This window comes from Pomacea canaliculata, linkage group LG12, assembly GCF_003073045.1.
Source record: "Pomacea canaliculata isolate SZHN2017 linkage group LG12, ASM307304v1, whole genome shotgun sequence".
Classification (NCBI taxonomy): domain Eukaryota; kingdom Metazoa; phylum Mollusca; class Gastropoda; order Architaenioglossa; family Ampullariidae; genus Pomacea; species Pomacea canaliculata.
The window spans coordinates 13932897-13940853 of record NC_037601.1 but is presented as its reverse complement, the minus strand read 5'-3'; the positions used below and the strand labels follow the sequence as shown (position 1 = coordinate 13940853).

At 41.9% G+C, this 7957-nt stretch overlaps 2 non-coding genes across 2 annotated transcripts; one reads left to right on the top strand and one right to left on the bottom strand.

Moving 5' to 3' along the window:
- Positions 1 to 307: 307 nt before the first annotated feature.
- Trnac-gca lies at positions 308 to 379 on the bottom strand. Its single transcript has one exon. It is a non-coding gene; the product is annotated as a tRNA-Cys (tRNA).
- A 7269-nt stretch (positions 380 to 7648) lies between these two features.
- On the top strand, positions 7649 to 7720 carry Trnac-gca. Its single transcript has one exon. It is a non-coding gene; the product is annotated as a tRNA-Cys (tRNA).
- Positions 7721 to 7957: the final 237 nt, after the last annotated feature.

The window sequence follows — 7957 nt, the reverse complement described above, 5'->3', positions numbered from 1 at the left end:
AATCGCCAAGAGATTGAGTTTGGGTGGGTGCTTAGGAAGGGGGCTTATACAAAGCCAAAATATATTTCTGATGAAGTTTTCTGAGTTCACGTAGGTCAAGTTCATTAACAACAATGAGACCACTGCAGTCTGCAGATGTAACTATTATGCTACTCTTAAAAAATATATATCAAATGAAACAAATTAATTCTGACATAACGAAGTAATGGAGACAGGCAAGTGAAGTGCTGAGATCAAAATTGTGTGGTTGTGTTTCTCAAAAGCAATGATATCTAACTCATATATTTTTTTTTCTTATTTTAAAAATAGGGGACACCCGGGTTTGAACCGGGGACCTCTCGATCTGCAGTCGAATGCTCTACCACTGAGCTATATCCCCTTCGACACTTTCTTGAGATTAAAAGATAAGAATAAACTTTATGAGACCCTGCAATAACGAAAAGAAAAGGACTGAATCAAAATTTCGGATTACAGAATAGTCTTACTTACAATCATTGCTTATACACAGGTCGGGATCTTTTCACGTAGGTCACCATGTTTCGCAGTCTTTCGTGAAAGAAATTAAAAGTTGAATCCAATTCATACCATTTGGCATGCCACACCAGTTTCCAAAACTGTATGGCATGATCCCCACATCCATAATGCCGATGTTTTGACGACTGCGCACTTGGGGAAGTGAAAGGAGACACTCACGAGGAATGGTATGGCTGACATTACCTGGCACTAAACCACGGCGCCTCCTGGTACCCCTCCCCGACCTTCTTCTAACTTTGAACACAAACAGTTCAGAAGGTCAATACCAATCCTTCAAACTCACTTTGTTTGCTGTCATCGCCACTTTTACAATAAATGCTACAGATAGAATAAGGTTGCCACTACATCTACCTGAGTCAACTGAGGAAGTCTCCATTTTGACAGCACTCAAAATAGATACCACGTGATACCATGAACTTGTATAACGGACTGCTTTCAAACCATTTTTTCCGGTTAACTACTAAACTGAGGCTGGTGTATACAAAACTTTAGTCACATTCATTGTCTAGTCTTGCCGAGGCTAACAACGGAGGCTATGCGTTGGTCTCGGCAGACAGCAGTCCACCTATACACACCCTGGTGATACTCCATGTACCCCTTAGCAACAAATATTTTTGGCGCCTAGCAGGTGTTAAGAGTCTTTTTAACCAACACATTGAAAAATTATATTGTGCTTCGTTAGACATTTTTATACCACCGTCATATTTATATGACCAGCCACGAGAGGCATTTTAATGAATTTTCTGGAAAAAGCTCTGTTGGTCTAAATATAGTGCCGTGACGTCAGCCTCTACCTCAGGTGCCAGGTGGGATATTGCACAGTGCACGAGCAACAACAACAACTTCCATCTTCCAGTGGAGACTATTCGAGGTGGCAATGTGGCAAAGAAAATAGTAAAAAAAAAAAAAACTTTGTTCCTTCCTGTTTCTGAAAGCCTGGAATACAAACGGCGTCGCTAGTCGACATTGCCACCTGAACAAAATCCAATTCATCACACCACATGATCACAGCAGTCTCTTTGATTGGCCAGGTCGTAAAAACAATCGATAAGCCTGGAGTGACTTGCAGACGTGGTCTTGAATGTTTGAGCAAGTCGTTCTCGCCGTTATCAACGGTCATCGAAGACCATAAAGCGTAATCCTGGAACTACTTCCCACTGACTCACCCGAAAACAGGAAGAAAAAAAAAATGGATGTGTTGTGAAAACCTGCGCTCTTATTATAGCTGTCGTGAAATTATGATCGCATTCTCATTCACTGGCCTTGAGTTGTGTTGCCAGTTCTCTCGAAGGTGGTTAATGATGAAAAAATATTGAAAAGAATATCAATAAAGTATATAAAAAATTTCTCTTCTACAAACTTTCTTTTATACAATAAAATTCCTTGCTTATAAGATTCATTTTAACTGTTGTAGTTTTGAGAGCATAATTCTCACCTTGCTAATTTACATTAATTCTTGGAATTTTCATACACTCTCTCAACCACCACCACCACCACCACACACAGACAGGCAGACAAGCAACCACGCACATAAGCACATGCAAGTGCATGGACACACATATACTCGTATGGACATTCGTACTTCATCTCTGACTCTTAATCAGAAGAACGGATATACGCACACAGACAAACGCACCCGCATGGCAAAAAGACAGATGAGAGAGCGATGGACACAGAGAGGAAGAGGACGCATGCACGTTTCTCCTGCGACCACTGACCTCCACTGTCAGAATCAATTCTCCAAACAGCTGCTATCAGTGCTTTTTGTTTTCCATGTGAAATGAGCGGGCACTGGGAGGGGGTGGGAGAGCTGTCAGATAACGGGGTGCCGATAAGGCCACGAATGCCCGAGTATCTTTCAAGTAGGCGCCAAGTTGTGTTTTTCCCAAGTTTCTGTAGTGGTGGGATAGGAACACTCGGTCTAATCCCCAGATTATAAGTCTACTTGCCTGCGATTAGAACCCTGGATAATTAGGGATTTCGCTGTCTTTTGATCTTTTTTTCTCTGCCATAGTAAATTTTTAAAAATTAAACAGTCCTTGCTATCACATCGTTGTTCATATTTAGCTGAAGATAAAGCTCAGTGGTTGAGTATTTTTTTTGAAAGGTCGCTCATTCAAACCATGTTTTCCTATTTACTGTTCCTTTAAAATTTGTGTTTCTGAAAGTCTTCTTGCTCCACAGACTTTCCGTGTGTGTGTGTGTGTGTGAGTTCTGAAGGTTGACTTAATGAAGCATTTTTAAGACAAACCCTATTTTAAACAGATGCTGTACTTGAAAATTCAATGAATAAATTAAAGTAGTTAACTTTTGCGAGGAACTGGAAATAATTAATTTAAATTTTTTGTAAGGGAGGGAATGCTTCCAGACCGGATTGCGGTCGAATGCTGAGGTAGCAATGTACAAGTTAACACCAGGCACCCGACATTCTACCCATCCATCATAAACCTCGCAGCCTAAGCGGTATTTTTAAAGGGACTAAGAATTGCATTGAAGCGGTCTGTGGACTCGGGTGTCACATGTCGGACACTCGGTGGTCAGGCCAAAGACAACAGAGCCAACTGCCATTCTCCGCAAAACATGGACGAAACAGAACACTTTGGCATTCAGACTGTTTTCACAAACAGAGAACACTTTTCTATTTTGTGTTTAGCATCACTTCGTCGTGTTTTCTTTCTCCATGTGAAGCTAATTTTCAATCACATCACCGACTATTGTCGCATGGTATTATTGGCACAATCCTGAAAAGTAAGATTAAAATGTTTCGTCTCTGATTTCACCCTAGAGTTTTTGTTTGTTTTTTTTTTTTTTGTTTTTGCACTTTGAACTTGCAGAGTGCAATCGGACATTAGCTCCAGTGGGAGGAGGTTGAGTTTGACTTTTCTGTATGCAATTAGTGCTGATGTTAAATTAATATGTGTGTGTGTGTGCATAAGTTATGCCTTCTTTGCGTGCATGTATAATGTTGCTGTTGTGTCTGCGATTTGATTAGTAGAAAGAGCACAGAATATATAATTTGATGTCTTTTCTTGTTCATTATTTTTGGTTTCTCTCTTTCTCTCCCTGTATGTGTTCATTGTTCAATCTGTCCATCGTCACTAAACGGCTAAATGCATGACAAAGGCTATCACTTTACGTGTGAATATTTGGAGTCGGGTGCGATACGCGGCCAATTAATTGCCAACCCACCCCCTACCCCAGGTAATTGTCCCCAACAGAAAGGAATGCAACATTCTCAGATCTTACAATAATGACATGAAATAAAACATTTTTGTTGACCAAATCTTCGTTCAAAGAGAGAGAGGAGAAGAATAAAAAAGGGGGAAAGAATGAACAATGAGGAATAAAACAGAAAAACGAAAAATAAATATTAAGAAACGTTTTCCTATCGGATTGCACCGTTATATATCGTTTCTACCCAACGCAGGCAGGCTTCAACGCCAAGTTGCGTTTGTGGTTCGCTGCCCTCGACATGGACTTGTGGCCAATCGATTCACGTGACTGGAGTTCGGTGTAGGCTGACCTTGGCTGTTGTCGTTGTTGTTGTTTTTGTAATAAGCATTATAAATAGCCATTTGGTCCACATTACAGAGAAATTGATGTGAATAACCTAGCAATACAGACTGATACTTTCAGCGAATGCACATTGTCATGTGATAGCTTCACGGCGAAGTCTCCCACAATTAAAGACTGATTGACATTGTCCACGTGTCCACAGCCAGAGTTCACTTAATTAATTAAGTCTTGTTTATAGGTTTTAGAGAAGTGTTACTGTGTAAGGTAGATTCGGTTAATAAAGTAAAAGAAAAAGAAAGGTTAAATAGACATTTTACTCTCAGATAAGCTGCTGAGCCCTCAGTGCTCTTCCCACCCCACTCCATGCCACCCCCTTCTCCAGTTCGACAGCTTGAAAACAGCAAGTCTCGTGCGCTCGCACCCCATGATGGTTTCCACAAGTCGTGACCTCGCCTGACCCGATCGCACTCGGCCAATTCATCAAGCAGGTGAGCATTGGGGGAGGTGGGAAGTGGGGAGGGGGCTACCCAGCTGTCTTCCTCCAGGTGTGCACGATCTCTTCCATTCGTCGTCTACTGATGATTGAAGTACTGAATCATGACCTTTGCCCTTTTTTCTCCGTTCTAGTTATTACCAATTCTTCGTACACTAGTCACATTTCTTTCTTTATCATATGCTTTCCTCTCGAGTTACATTCCCTGCCATTCCTTCAAGTTTTATTATTGTTGTTGTTGTTGTTGTTGTTGTTACAACGCAACATCTCAGCCAAAAGGCAAGTTCATTGCGCTGAACAGGATCCACGAAAATAAGAAGACACAAAGATGTTGAACGAAGAACAATGCAAAGACTCGCTGCGTTCCGTCAGTAAAGGGTTATCACTGCAGATTACGGCTCCAGAAATCAAGGGTTAATGACATCAGGAGAAGATTGAGACTGTAATATATACACTGAGAATAGGAAGAAATGTTAGCATATTAGGTTAGCAACAGGTGATCGTCACTTCAGTTTATTTACTACAACAACGAGGGAAGCACGGCGCCGGAATGGAATCCAGCCAACAGACTCAATCAGTTCTCACTTCAAACGAACGTTAAGTGCAACACAGTTGCAAAACAGTAAAGGGTGGCAAACTTAGCAGAAGCACATGTAAACACAAAGATCCAACACTTTCATACAAACCGGACACAACGCAGAAACAAAATCGTGGAGAACCGAATCCCCAGCCTGTTAGTCAAGGGACGCGACTCTCAATCATTTCCTTTGAAATAACTGCCATTCGCACGTGATTTGGTTGAATGGATTCTGCGTTGAGTGTTTGTGGTAACGTAAGATTGTTTCACAAGCCTCGTGTTATGTTTTGTTATTCCTCAACAAATTTAGTTTTGTCCTGATTTTTCTTTGTAGTATCTAAAATAAAGTAGTGCGACATGTCTGTAAAAGGTACAACAGCTTGCACCTCACTCCAGGCTTCGCCAAAAAATTTACTCGTCGAGTTCTCTCTCTCTCTTACTCTTCCGCGTAAGTTTGTATACAGTTTGTCTAAGATGTACACCTTGCCATGTGTGTACAAGGTGGTCCGATGGTGGCGCCTGATACCAATACAGTGAGGACTGGGTGTCCCTCGGTTCACATCTCGTCTCGGGCACGCTGTTTACAGTACCGGCAGCTTTACTATGATATATCTTTAGTTGCCGGCAGGTCGTAAAATATAAACACACCCTCCCCCCTGTTGATTGCACACCTTGCCACGTGTGTACACTTTGTGGAGTGTGTACACCTTGCCACGTGTGTTTATATCGCCGGGAGTGCACACCCCACGTTGAATTTCCATCGCCCTCGTCTCGCCCCCAGCTCCCCCACCCTGACCGTCAGACCTTCTGCACGTGAGCTATGGAGGTATTTTTGTAATTATAACACAAACGCCCAGACGCCATGACCTCGTGCACTAAGGGGACGTAATTTATAAGTAAAAGTTTGCTTCTCGACATCCGGCATACACATTAAACCTTAAACTTCTAGAGCAGCCGTCAAGGGACACCTGTTTCCCTCGTCAACCTAAAGCGAAAATAACTGCTTCTTGTGTCTGTTGTGTGTGAGAGAGAGAGAAGGAGAGAAAAAGTGTGCATTGCGAAGAAAAAAAAAAAAAGGAGAATGTGTCTGTACTCGTGCATGCACTGAGTATGTACAGGGTAACAATAGGCTGATTATTTTTCCACGAGCGAAACAGATGTCTTTAGTTTCAGTCGTCAGTCTGTCTGTCCCGCCCACCGCACCCCTCTGGAATATGAAAATGCAAATTGTGATTCTGTTTGTACCCAGAAGACACTGAACTAATTTAATGTCGGTTAACTTACCCTGATTACCTCTACTTAGTCTTCTTTTCTGCACGCGAACGAGTGAGAGACAATGGAAAAGAAACACAGAGAGAGGAGAAAGAAAATGAGTCAGCGAGATAACGAAAAAGAATGAATGCGAAAGAGGAAGAATGTGTGTGCGAGAGAAAGATTTAAACGAGAGAATAATGAGAACATGATAAGAGAGAAATAATGAAAGTAATATAAAGAGCCAGAACGAATGTGGTGGGGTGCATGGGAGAGTGAAACAGAGTAGCTAGAGAGATAGCGAACAAGAGAGAGTGAAGAACAACAAAAAATTGAGTTACAGAGTTTTAAAAAAATGAGTGAACGGGTTGTGATCTTGGAGTCTGGCTATAGGAGAGAGAGAAAGTATAACTCTTAATTAACAGTTAATGTTTTACTGGCTACACACGTGCGTGTTTCCATGGCAGTCAAGTTTAATGTCAGTTTATCACGCGAACGTTGCATTGGACATAAGCAAAGACAGGGGGGACTGGGAGGAGACTGGGCCTAACCACCCCAATCTTTGTGACTGATTCAACTCAATTCTTTATACTTCCGCGCTCAGGGCGTGGAAAGAGCTAATCGGACGCGCGAACATGCAGTGAGCCATCATCATCATCATCATGCTCATTATCATCATCATCATCTGCAATCTGAGACATCTTTTCAATCCTGTAATGAGAGGACAATCTCATTCAGCGCGAAGACACCCGACAGAGTTCCCTGTACTTCTGAATGTGGACACGTGGTATAGTCTCATATCTTGTTATTATGGATCGATTATGGAACTGACTGCATGCGTAGGACTCGTGGGATGTACAATAATTGCTTGTGTCATGCAGCTACAGAGGCGAGGGGTGAGTGGATTGGGGGGAACTGAAGTGAGCACGTGACCAAGTGGCACGCAGCCTATACATGCAGTCTTTACCACATCGGTGGAGGTCCAGAGTCAAAAACACGATCATTAATTTCAAAGTAACATTTTTGAGAATCTTTCATTTTCAGCCACGTGTGCCCTCCCGCGCGAGCACACAAGCATAGATGAAGAAAACACACACAGGTACATTCGCGCGCGCTCTTACGCAAGCACCGAAACCCGAGTAGTACTTACTAAGGTCGTCTTTGTTAAAATCAGTAAAAGATAAGGTCATGGATATCTAGAAATTAAAAAATTAATACTAGCATAGTCCTGCATAGGTTGCTGATAAGAAATTTAAATGAAGCCACTCAATCAGCAAGGGGATATAGTTCAGTGGTAGAGCATTCGACTGCAGATCGAGAGGTCCCCGGTTCAAACCCGGGTGTCCCCTAAGTAAATTTTGGTATTTTGTATAAAATAATGACATCAATTCATACTTTTTTTTATAGTAATTAACTACACTTTTTTTTTTTACTTTCTAGAAAGCCTATTTTAAATGGGAGAAATATCGACTGAGTGGACAGGAGGAGTTCGACAAAGGACCGGATGACCTTAGAACCGGTCAGTTACTAAGAGGAATCACTAACCACCAGGATAATTGCCTCCCCTGTAATCGACTTACATAACA